At 33.7% G+C, this 12,729-nt stretch overlaps 1 pseudogene; it reads left to right on the plus strand.

The window, feature by feature from the left end:
• Window positions 1-542: 542 nt before the first annotated feature.
• LOC141373031 (U2 spliceosomal RNA) lies at window positions 543-651 on the plus strand (annotated as a pseudogene).
• Window positions 652-12,729: the final 12,078 nt, after the last annotated feature.

The raw sequence follows: 12,729 nt of genomic DNA on the forward strand, positions 1-12,729 counted from the left end.
TACTTCATTTCACTTTTAGGACTAGCTCGAATGGTAGCAACTGTGGCTGGAAGCTTAGGCTTCAATTCAAGCATGACAAGAAAAATATAAAAAATAGATAAATAAAAGTGAGACAGCAAAAACATGGGGGAAATCAATAAACTGAATGAGGTAGTGTTTGTTTTTCATTTAGTTTTGTGTATTAAGGGAATTGATTTGTCATCCAGACTATAAAATCCATGAGAGCTAATTAAATGCAAAACTTTCATTACCAAAATTTTCTCTCAACAAAGGATGGTATTAAACTGTCAGTAATAGTAACAGCCTAAGAAGCCAACAGAAATGGAATCAATGATCCAGATGCAGAAATAATATTAGAGTAGCTTAGGTGTCCAGAATTTCTTCTATTACTGAGGGATATTATCTCACATCTATTATACATTATTTTAAAAACAACTCAGGAGGAAAACACTGCCAAAAGGGTCTTTCAAAATATTTGTGGTTTTAGCATAAAATTTCTATATTATTACCAAGGCATTTTGAAATAAAAAAGCTTACACCTCATCGCTTCTCGGCCTTTTGGCTAAGATCAAGTGTAGTATCTGTTCTTATCAGTTTAAAAAGCTTACACCTCTCTGAGTATCAATTTTCATAGCTTAAGTCAAAATATATGCATTGGCTGTATCATGTTTGATAGTAACTTTTATGTAGATATCGCCAATATTTAAAGTGATATACTAGACCTTTAGGAATTTTTTTATTTTTCAATATATATATTATGAAACTTATGTTTCATATTTGACACAATAGCTAATAATGACTTTTTATTTTTTTATTTTTTTTTATTTTTTTAAAGATTTTATTTATTTATTTGAGAGAGAGAGAATGAGAGATAGAGAGCGTGAGAGGGAAGAGGGTCAGAGGGAGAAGCAGACTCCCCACTGAGCAGGGAGCCCGATGTGGGACTCGATCCCAGGACTCCAGGATCATGACCTGAGCCGAAGGGAGTCACTTAACCAACTGAGCCACCCAGGCGCCCTAATAATGACTTTTTTAATTAAGTTGTATTTTTGTTTGATTCAATGCTTAAAAATAAAATGCTGAAATGCTTAAGAATATTTTATTTTATTTTTTTATTTTTTTAATGTATTTATTTGAGAGAGAGAGAGAGAGAGCACAAGCAGGGGAGAGGGGCAGAAGGAGAGGGGAAAGCAGGTTCCCCACTGAGCAGGGAGCCCGACATGGGGCTCGGTCTGAGGACCCCAGGATCATGATCTGAGCTGAAGGTAGACACTTTACTGACTGAGCCACCCAGGCACCCCAAGAATATTTTAGATATGCTTATAACAATGTGCTTATTATTTTTAATATATAAAATATGAAATGGTAGTTCAACAAATTGAACACCTACATATTAATATTGAATAATGTCATAATTGTTGAAATTTCTAACTTCATAACCTTGGATATTATAAAACTAAATGTTGGGTTTTAGCAGACAAAATCTCAAGTGTTCAGTTGCATACCAAAAGACATTAATTAGAGTTGGGAAAGAAAAATTTAAAAACTAGACTAAGGGGGGCGCCTGGGTGGCTCAGTTGGTTAAGCGACTGCCTTCGGCTCAGGTCATGATCCTGGAGTCCTGGGATCGAGTCCCCACATAGGGCTCCCTGCTCGGCAGGGAGTCTACTTCTCCCTCTGACCCTCTTCCCTCTCACACTCTCTATCTCTCATTCTCTCTCTCTCTCAAATAAATAAATAAATAAAATCTTTAAAAAAAAATAAAAAAAATAAAAAAATAAAAACTAGACTAAGGTCGCCTGGGTGGCTCAGATGGTTAAGCATCTGCCTTCGGCTCAGGTCATGATCCCAGAGTCCTGGGATCGAGTCCCGCATCGGGCTCCCTGCTCCTTGGGAGCCTGCTTCTCCCTCTGCTTCTCTCTCTCTCTCTCCCTCTGTCTCTCATGAATAAATAAATAAATAAAATCTTTAAAAAAAAATAAAAAATAAAAACTAGACTAAGAATATCAACTATGTAGTTGTTATGACCCAAAATAGAGGGGATATATTTAAAAAAAAAAAAAAGCAAAGCAATAGATTATTCCTGAGGAGTTAAATAAAACTTCTCAGAAGAGTTGCTATTTAAGCTAAGTCTCGAGGAATAAATAGCTTAATCAGACCTATGTTTTAGTAAGTTAATTCTGACAGCAAGGTGAAGAATTTAATGGAGACTGAGAAGCTAGAGGCAATATATTTTATTTTCAACATTTAAATAAATAAATTTAAGCCTCCTAATAATTACAAACTTTATTTTAAATATTTAAATAAAAATAAAATTTCAGTGAACACCCATATGCACATCAAAAAGATTCAATCATTTTTAACACACTGCCACATTTGCTACATATACATGAAGCACCAATTCTAGCAGCATCTACTAAAAATAGGGATATTTTCTAAGTAAATGATACCATTTAAGCAATAAATAAATAAATAAATTCTCTAAACAGTTGACATCCAGTTCATATTCAAATTTTCATAATTATCTCAAAAATATCATTTTTATGGTTTTTTCAACATGCACACATTGTATACTGGATATCTTTTTAGCTTTCTTGAATCGAGAAAGAGACCATCCTTTTACATTTTCCTCATGGCATCACCTTTTGAAGAAACAAGGGCTTTTGTCTTGTAGAATGTCATGTAGTTTGGATTTGTCTGATTGTACACCTGGGTATTAAACTGATCTCTCCATGTCTTGGGTTTTCAAGCAATTGGAAGTTAGGTTTAAAGAACTGATTAGGTTCAGGTGAAACTTCATCTGGAGCGGACTCTTCACAGGTGACGTGACATCAGGAAACACATTAGGCTGGGGGACCCTCTATTAGCAAAGCTACACTATTGTGTATTTAAGGTAAGTACTGAAAGATACTTTAAATACTTTAAAGTATTTCAGCTTGTGAATAGCAAAAAAATGTATACGGTTTTATTCTAGCACTATGTGACTATCTAATGGTTTCAACATGTATTGATGATCATGGCCTGAATCATTTACTTATCAGGGGCTACAGATGTTTGCTTTAAAAAAAATGTTATCTTTTCTATATTAATTAGCTGGCATTCTTCCATTAGAAGATTCCATTCTTCCATCCCATCAACTGAGGATGAGAAATAGAGTTTGATTTGTTTCTTTTAATTAGCAATTTCCAGAATAAGGAGACGGTATTATAATCACTACAAATGTTATCAGGTAAGTTTTCTCTGTCTTTTTTCTCTTTTTGTATGTAATCAATATGGACTCACAGTGTTTTTTATATTTATTCCTATGTGACGGTCAATTGAAGACATTAGTCTTCTTGATGCTCAAATTGTCCCAAAATTTGCACATATGAACTCCTTCAAACTGGATCCTGCATCCTTTGTATATGTATTCACTACTCTTTGCTCTCTGACTTGCTCTCAAGCAAGAAATATCCCAGGATCTCTTTGTACCTTACCTGCTGCAGATCCCGTAATCAGTCATTATTGCCCAGTGTCCCTTTTACTAGAGAATGGACACTGGATTCCAAACTCTAGGCACTAGGTGAGATTCCTAAGTAAGGGCTCATAGGTACATTATCCCCCGTGTTCCTGCACATTTAAATGTGGTTTTCTATAACCTTGATGGCCAAAGGCAAATTCAACTAAGTGTGTAATCCTTAGCTCACTCATTTTATGAGTTTTGGAGATGTATTGCTAAACTGCTGTATTTTTTGTGTACGTTGTCCTGGAGATATATACTATCATTGCAATCTTCTTTCTTTTATCTATGATTTGGGTGTATGTATTTTTTTAACTTGGAGGCCCAAGGCATCTTTTTTTATTATTATTTTCTTTAAAATATTTAATTCTCATAGTTTAATATCTTATATATCTGTACTGACCAATGCCAGTTAATACATTTTTTTTCTGTAATAGTGTTTCTGAGTTTTGTGAGTTCTAGTAAACCATCGAACCCACACCACAGGTATTATGCCTTTAGCACATAAATCTGAAATCAGAGACAGACCGAGGGGATGTGGCAAAAAGCAGTATGGTGTTTTTAACATATGACTACGTCTTTTATTCTCCTTCCAAGAAGGGGTACATTCTATATCTCCTTTACCTGAACCTTTAGTCTTTGACTTGTTTGCATGAATACTCACTCTTGAAGCCCTCAGCCACCATGTAAAAAGTTCAGCCGCTAGATGGTCACCATGCTGTGAGGAAGCTTAAGTCACATGGAGAGACCACATGTAGGTCACCATTCATAGTTGACTGTGGCCTATAAATCATCTCAGCCTAAATGACAGAAATGTGAATGAAGCATTAAGATAACTCTTGCCCTCTGTTTTTTAAGTCACCCACAGCCATTGGAGTCTCTCCAACTAAGGTCCCAGGTATAAAATAGAGATGTCTTCCCAGATGTGACCTATCATGATTCCTGCCCAACACGATAAAATGGTGGTTGTTTTATGCTGCTCATTTTGGGATGATTTTTAAGCCAAAAACTGAAATAAATAACATCTGCTGCTACCATGAAAACTGCTTCCTTGTAGTTTTCTTGTTTGCATGCAGTAGTAAAGTGATATAATGAACTATGAGAGGGTTTCTCCTTTTACTTTCTCAGTTTCCACATGAGTTCACACATGAACTCTATGTTCTTGAACCACCTTACTTACTCAAGAGAGAGAGAGTTATAGCTGGTCTAAATCATCTTTTCTTGTTTCTTTATTTTTTCTAAACCTGCTGTCTCAATTATATTTTCCCTGTTATGAAGTTTCATCTTTCCAGTGCCTAATCTTCTGAGAATCAAGAAAAAAGAACAAAAGCCTTGTAATTGCAGCCAGAATCCCTTCACTTTTTTCTTTGAAGTGTTTCATCTATGTCTTGAATATTCCTAATCATAGGAGACGTTTTTTTGAGATTTGGCTATTTTTTATTTTTGTCTTTAGGCAGGCATACAGTATTGACTTAATATATGTAGCATAGTTATAAACTAATATCCTTGCTTATATAATTTCCCTTTGAATAACCCTTAGCAATTGGCTTTTTTTAAATTTATTTTAGTTTTAACATTTAGAGTAGCAGCAAATTTTAAAATAAATATAAATATTGAAACTATTGAATTTTAAAAATTAACCAGGCTTCACCCTATTCCTGCAAATTAGAAATGCTAATTAAAGAGAACCCATTTCTTACCAGATATTTCCATGTATATTGTGTCATTTAATTTAGACACCACACTTCTTGCTATTTGCTATTATTACCACACTTTAGAGATTAATTTTACAAGGATTAAGTTATTCCCTCAGATCATATAATAAATGGCACACGTAGTTTGAATCTAAAATCTTCTGATTTCCAAGACTTACATATAAAACACTTACCCCAGTTCCTGCTATATAAAAAGCAGTCAAAATATGTTAACTATCATTTGTAATGTCATTATTCAAAACAATATAGCATTATGCATATTTTAGTGTCAGCTTTTCTAATTTTTCTAGGATTCATATAACAGGAAGAACATCATCACTCAGCCAGATGGTATTTCCATGTTAATTTGCTTTTTTAGAAATTTCAACCAGTTTAGTTTCTCATACAGATACATATGTCTTTTATACTTTATACTTTTAACATTATACAATTTAATGCTTTATGAAATATTTAGAAATTTTACAATTTTACTTTAAATAATCAAAGCTTTATATCAGTGTTCTACATTTTCATTTTATTAATGGGCAACATCCAGAGCCCAACATTTTCTTCTTTCTTTTTTTAAGTGTGTAGAGAAAAAAAATAAAATAAATGCTTTATTTTTCCTGAGACATTAGTTGATCTTACTGATTGTACTTAAACATTCCTTTTCTTTCTAGAGAACATGTTTCTTCTCTTTATGTACAACTGCATGTAAACTTGTTAGTTTCCTTAGAAAATTTTTTGAATCTTTCAATATTGCTTTCATTCAGAAATAAGGATCTTCTTATACTTAAATTTGTGATTATAAATCATGTTCACTTTCCTAGTTACAGTGAGATATTGTTTTTTTATGATTTTAAAATTAGAAGGAAATCTTAGCAAGTCAGTATACAAAGATAAATTTGGTGCCATTGCCCACACTGGTGAGAGGAAATAAAGTTTTAGGTAATTATTATTTTTTGTTTATAGATTAGTAATATTTCTGTGTAAGAAAACAAGGAATGTTAGGAAAAGAATGACTGATATGCATATGGAATCTTGAATGAGGAAAAATAAAATTATTCGGAAAAGTAAACAGAAGATTAAGTAAGTTTGGAAAAGGACAGAAGGGAGAAAACTGCCTTTCACAGAACTCTCTCAGGCACTTGTGGAGAGAAGTAAAATCCTCTGAGGGGCGAACCTATCATTCTAGGCAGCGATCAGCAACAACATCAACAGTGGACTGCATCAAAATGAGAAGAAATAGGACAAAATATAATGCTGAAGGAATCTTCCAAGAGGACATTTGAATAGAAATTTATGATCCAAGTATTGGCTCTCTACCCCAATGCTGAAGGAAGTTCATCCTTGAAATGTATGAGGGTTGTTCTTACTTATTATATTCCAGTTCTGTGATCTTTAAAAATGGTATCCTAAGCTGACTTATATTTTCCTGTCTCCTGCCCTATGGAAGTTCTTTATTGTTTTAGGAATATTTACACCATACCACCCTGGATTTCATTATTTCTCTCTGATTCTCTGGGTGTTTTTATTTTTTAGTTGTGTTCTTCATGAGATAATCTTCCAAGTTCTCTTCTAAAAAATTATTTTTATGAAGAGGTTTAAGATGTTTCATATATATTTATCCAGTAATTCTATACATAGGAAATTCTCTTTAAATAACCTAAAATATGGAAGATAAATCTCTACGGCATCTATCTATCTATCCATCTATCATTTATTCTTCCAAACTTTCTCATCAAGGTGTAATTTATGATACTGTAGCAGGAGGTTACACAGGAATATTTTTGTCTTAGTGTTTAAATACCTCCTCCTTCTAAATAGAGATGCCATATGCATCTAGAGGATATACTCTGGATTAGGAAAACAGATTTTGTTCTCCTGACATATCAGTCATCATTCTTCTATGTATATAAATACAAGAAATTAAAAATAATTTGGTTCTTTAAAAAAAAAAAAGTTGATGTCTTACTCCCTGGGGAATGCTGTGGTATCTTCCCTCTCTCCCTGTGTTCCAAATAAGGGATATTTTAGGAGAATGATTCATAGAGACAGCTGATGAACCAGATATCACTCAGCTGCACGCACATGTAGGACCACCACCTAGTGCTAACAGAGAAGAGTGCAAAACACGGTTTTGGAATGCAGCCGGCATTTTCAGAGTTTAGAAAGGCAAAGATGCCAAGTGGACTACAAGGAGAGTAGTACAGCTCAGATTGGCTCAAAAGGTAACCTGGTAAAGGGTGGTGACTTGAGCAGAAAGAGGCTATGTCAGGGGAAACTGCCAGGGAAGAAGCTGTAGGGGAATAATAAATAAAACACATTAGACCTTGAGACAGGGCCACCCCCAGAGTGGCAGGGGCATAGGTAAAAATATTTGTGCATGTGTGTGTGTTTCCCAAGTCTATAAATACAGTTTGGTTAAGGTGGTTTTACAAACTACATGATGTCATTGTCTTGTCTGAAATATTGTTATTTCTGGCTTTGTCATGGCTCATTTCTGCATTGGCAATAAAACCTCAGCCTATATGCTACTGTGTTAGGCAGGCTCTAAAGTGGCCTTCAGTGATATCCATGTCCTGGTATTCGTGCCACTGTATGAGATATGAGTGAGCCTCTCTGTGTTTATATTTGAAAAACAACACCTTGGAATTTATTTGGAACTTTTGAAGATGCAATTTTTTCCAAGTGTGAGTCAAGAAATCTTAAACTTTTTAAAATGAAGTTAGAATCAGACAGAAAATACAAATATAACTCCAACTCAACTTAAAAAACAAACAGAAAATCAAAACAAACAAAAAACTTATATTCAGATTGGGGCAAGATTATAAAAAGGAAAAAAAAAAAAAAGAACAGAGCATAGACCAGAGTCAACTATTTTGTGGGGAGATTATAATAGAAATTTTTTTTGTCTTATTTTTTTCACATGTATCAGAAAAATGGGATAGATTACATCACAGAGTATTCCATTGTTAAAAATATTTCACTGGGTAATTGCCATTCATCTTTTAAGATATAACCTTTCAGTCAATTCTTCACAAAGCCTTTTTGGCTTCAGATTCCATGTTGCATTACTTGTATGCTCTATATTCCTTGAACATTTCTTTACCATGGGCTTATCATTTTTATCATGTTTTATCTCTTTATAACCCCACTATTTTGCACTAGCTTATATTAGGTTAAAAGAAAGGACCCAGCTAATTTACTTTAGTGTCCCCATGGCTACTATATCATAGATACTAAATTAAAAAAATGTAAAAATTGTCAGTCCTTTATCTTTCTAGTATGTAAAAAGGCAGGCCTAAGTGCCTAATACCAATTAAAGATCCAGAGAGTAGAATCATCTATGGAGAAAAAAACCATCCCCCATCCCTGGATAAGGTCTTGCAAGGATGGCTGTGCCTTAGAAAAGCAGGACCTTGTAGGACAATGGTTCTTAAGCATGGGTTCTGGACCAGCCACATCAGCCGAACCTGGGAACTTACTAGAAATGTAAATTCTGAGATTTCACCCAGAAATCCTGGGGTTGGGCCACAAATTGGAGTTTTAACATGTCCTCCAAGTGATCTGATTTGATTCCTAACATTTGAAAACTAGTGTTCTAGGGCAATGACTCATGGTATAGAAATATTGAAACCAATGGGAGGTTTTTCAAAATTGTCTGTGTGCCCTGCTTTCTCCAAGGCCTATAGGTTTATAGGTCATAGTAACAACTCATAAAAATACCCTGCCATCTCACCGAGTGGGTTCTTCTGATAATTCCATCATGTAGGTCTATCACATTCAGTTCTTCTCTCATCAGTAATACAATTTGTACATTTTAGTCATGTCTTTTCAGTTCAGTACAGGTGGCCTTTAGCAGGCAAACATAATACAAAGAATTTTCTATAAAACGAATATGCAAAGAAGTTTAAAATCAAGATTTGACCTACACTTAACTATTTTAATAATATATCTGACAGCTGGTTTAATTTTAGAAAGACTGAAGGACATAGTTTGTACTTAGGCACAAACAGAACAAAAATAATATTGAAATTAGTCATAACTTAAAGGTATAAAACATTTTTCACCTACATAGTTGCCTGAAAAGCATAAATGAGTTTCCTTAGATACAACTATCCTCCATAGCCATTAAATAGTGGTTTCAACATCAAGAGGCTTTTTCCATTGATGGCAATGTGATAAAATATTTATGCTTCAAAATGTGTGCTTAAAGTTGGTTTACATGGGCGCCTGGGTGGCTCAGTTGGTTGAGCGACTGCCTTCGGCTCAGGTCATGATCCTGGAGTCCGGGGATCGAGTCCCACATCGGGCTCCCTGCTAGGCAGGGAGTCTGCTTCTCCCTCTGACCCTCTTCCCTCTCGTGCTCTCTCTCTCAAAAACTAAATAAAATCTTTAAAAAAAAAAAATAAAGTTGGTTTACAGTGAAAATTTATTGTACCATATAATTTTAAATGTCATCCATTATGTTTAAGTGATGAATTTACCAATACGTATTAGTTTCTAAACTTTTACCTTATTAACAAGTTATTAATTACCTTAGAAATATTGATAAAAGAAGAGGTCAGAGACTAATTTATTGGAAGCACTCCAAGTGAAACAACAACACATGTATATCTTCGTACTGTTTTAGCAAAAGCAAATATTTAAAAACTACCATTTAAAATATTGATGTTACTAATGTTTTTTTGTTGTTGTTGTTAAGAAAGAAATAAGTTTGCTTTACAATTGTAGATGCTTTTATCTTCTAATGTATTTTGACAGACTATGCTACCATCCTTTAAATTAATCATGGAATCATCTTTAATTTTTGTAGACCGGAAGCAAGTGGTACAGGCAGAGAAAGTTATTTAGAGACATTATTAGAATCGACATCTACTGTAACTTAACCTGGGATGTTTACACATACCTCATTTTATTCCTCTTTTTCTCTGTATATTTTCAACGTACAATGACTATATGGAATTAATTTTGATGCAGTGTCTGTGCATCAACTCAACATATTTCTTTGATTCTCTAAATATTTGCTTCCTTTTAGATCAAATCTACCTAGAAGACATATTGAAAATTATTGAAATTGTATTTAATGCCACATGCATTTTTTTAAGCCTGAAATGAATTTTCACTTTCTCACACAAAAGTCAGAGAATATAATATGGAAGAGTGTCAATGTAAAAGTAAATCATATTTTAAACAGTATGAATTCTTTATTCTATACACCTAGCACCAATATTTTATCACAGTAAAATTTTAGACACACAATAATCACCTACTGTTAAATGAACATGAAGATTAAATCCCTCATGAAAAAAAACATTAATTTGCACAAACATTTCCCCTGTTAATTGTATCTTGCTTCACATTTCAAATGAAATTCTGCAAAGTTGCATTATTTTAACTACAAATTAAAAATAAAGCTCTTGGCAAGGTGGTTAGTACTCCTAAAACAATGGAATTTAGTTAATATGCTTATTGTCTATCAGTGAATTCAATATGAACTAATTTATAGAGTCTTAACTATTTTATCATTTGTCATTTAATGCCCAATTTTATCCACTTTTATTTTTAATGCACAAACTGCAGACATATAAATATATTTCCCACAGCCTAGTCTATTAAAATATTATTTTATGTACTTTTAGGCTTTTATAATTAAAAATGCTTTCATGTGTAAACCCTATGTGCTTATTGCAGTAGTGATTTATACAGAAGTCATAATTACATTTTTTATGTGTAAACTCTGTTATACCTTATCTAAGGAAGTTGAGTTTTTAAAATTTAAGTATATTGTGTAAGTTAATGTGGCTAAAAGTTTCACAGATAAAAGCCAAACTCATTTCATTCCAAATGTATGGCTCTTTTCCTATAGGGCATTATGTCTCTGTGCCCCCCCTAGCAATTATACAGGTCACTAATAAAAAAAAAAAAGCTAGGTGTGCCTTGGTGGCTCAGTGGGTTATGCATCTGTCTTGGGCTCAGGTCATGACCCCAGGGTCCTGGGATTGATCTCCAAGGAGGGCCCCCTGCTCAGTGGGGAGCCTGCTTCTCCCTCTGCCTGCAGCTCCTCTGGCTTGTGCTCTCTTTCTTTCCTGTCAAATAAATAAATAAAATCTTAAAAAAAAAAAGCTAAAGTCCCAATAAATGCAAGGAGGAGTGATTCTTTAAATTAAAGCATAAAAAAAGAACAAGTTTGAGGACGATGGTAACATACAATATTTGGGCTGTTTCAGCTGGATGTATCTATGTTAGACCCCACTTCCAAATAAATATTATTAAAATGGTTGAAATATATTCACTACATTAAAGGTCAAAAATTGTTTGGATTTCTACAAATCTTAGGATATCTAAGTGAAGGAAGAAAACAGACTAGTTGAAATATTTATGTTTCGTGTGCTTTTATAATCTTCAAACTTTGAAGACCACCAAGAAAATAAAAGTTAATAAAATTGTTGTTGTCATGATCTCTATTGTAAAGCAATGAACAAGTATCGGGACTAACGTGCAAAGTCTTGATATTAAGACTAGGGAATGCATTTTTCCACTGTGTACTTTTGAGTTGGGTCATATTATAAAACAAGGTTCTTGGGATTTTTAATATTGTGAAACAACACGAATGGAGGGGTAAAGTGGAGGAAATTAAAGTTGTGTTGACATGTTTTTAAACTGATATACTTCTTATAATCCTATGGTTTAAAAAACTGTTGACGAGTAGCTGCCTACATAGAGATCAACAATCTGAGGGAAGTTAATGCAGGGAAATTTACATGGAGACAAGAACAGTAAAGCACATGCATTTGGATCAGATTCTTCAAAACACGCTAGTTGACACTAAACCACATCATAATCTAATCTCAAACACAGATCTCAAGGTATATTCAAAAGATTTCTTCTGAATTCATGATCTTGAAAAATGTATTACCAATCTATAACTTTGCATCCTCTTTTCCAGAATTTAAACAGCTCTGAAAATGCTGTTCATCCTTCAATGGAGAAATGTGATATGGTTGATTAGAGTGCTGAGGTACACTGGGACTTCTACAGAATACATGTATTTATATTAAGTTCATCAGAGCCCAACTGACTGCTTTATATAATAATAAAATAATAATAATAAATGAAATATTTTGTGTGCTAGTTTGCTTTTCAACTTCAGCCATACTGTCCTGTGGAGGAATTACCTTTTCCCCTTCCCCCCTTCTTTATTTTCTCTTCCCCCACCTTTTTTTTTTTTTTTTTGGCTTTGAGGTACTAAATGTTCTAAACTGCCATTTTCCTTCAAGTTTCCCTCATGTGAAATGTTTTAAAGTTTTTATCAATGTACAACATCTAATAAGAAATTTAGGTATATTTTTAAATTCAACAAGCCATTAAACAGAAGTTATGAGGATAATTATGCTTCTATTATCTTACATTTGTGTCTTGCTTTCCCAGTTAAAAAGTGAACTCATATGCCTCATCTCATTTCATCACTGCACAGTCTAGTTAGCTTGATTAGTTTTTGCATTTTGCTTATACACATTCTGTACTAGGAAC

The sequence above is a fragment of the Callorhinus ursinus genome, unplaced genomic scaffold, assembly GCF_003265705.2.
Source record: "Callorhinus ursinus isolate GAN/ISIS: 27379988/994484 unplaced genomic scaffold, GSC_fseal_2.0 scaffold6, whole genome shotgun sequence".
Taxonomy (NCBI): Eukaryota; Metazoa; Chordata; class Mammalia; order Carnivora; family Otariidae; genus Callorhinus; species Callorhinus ursinus.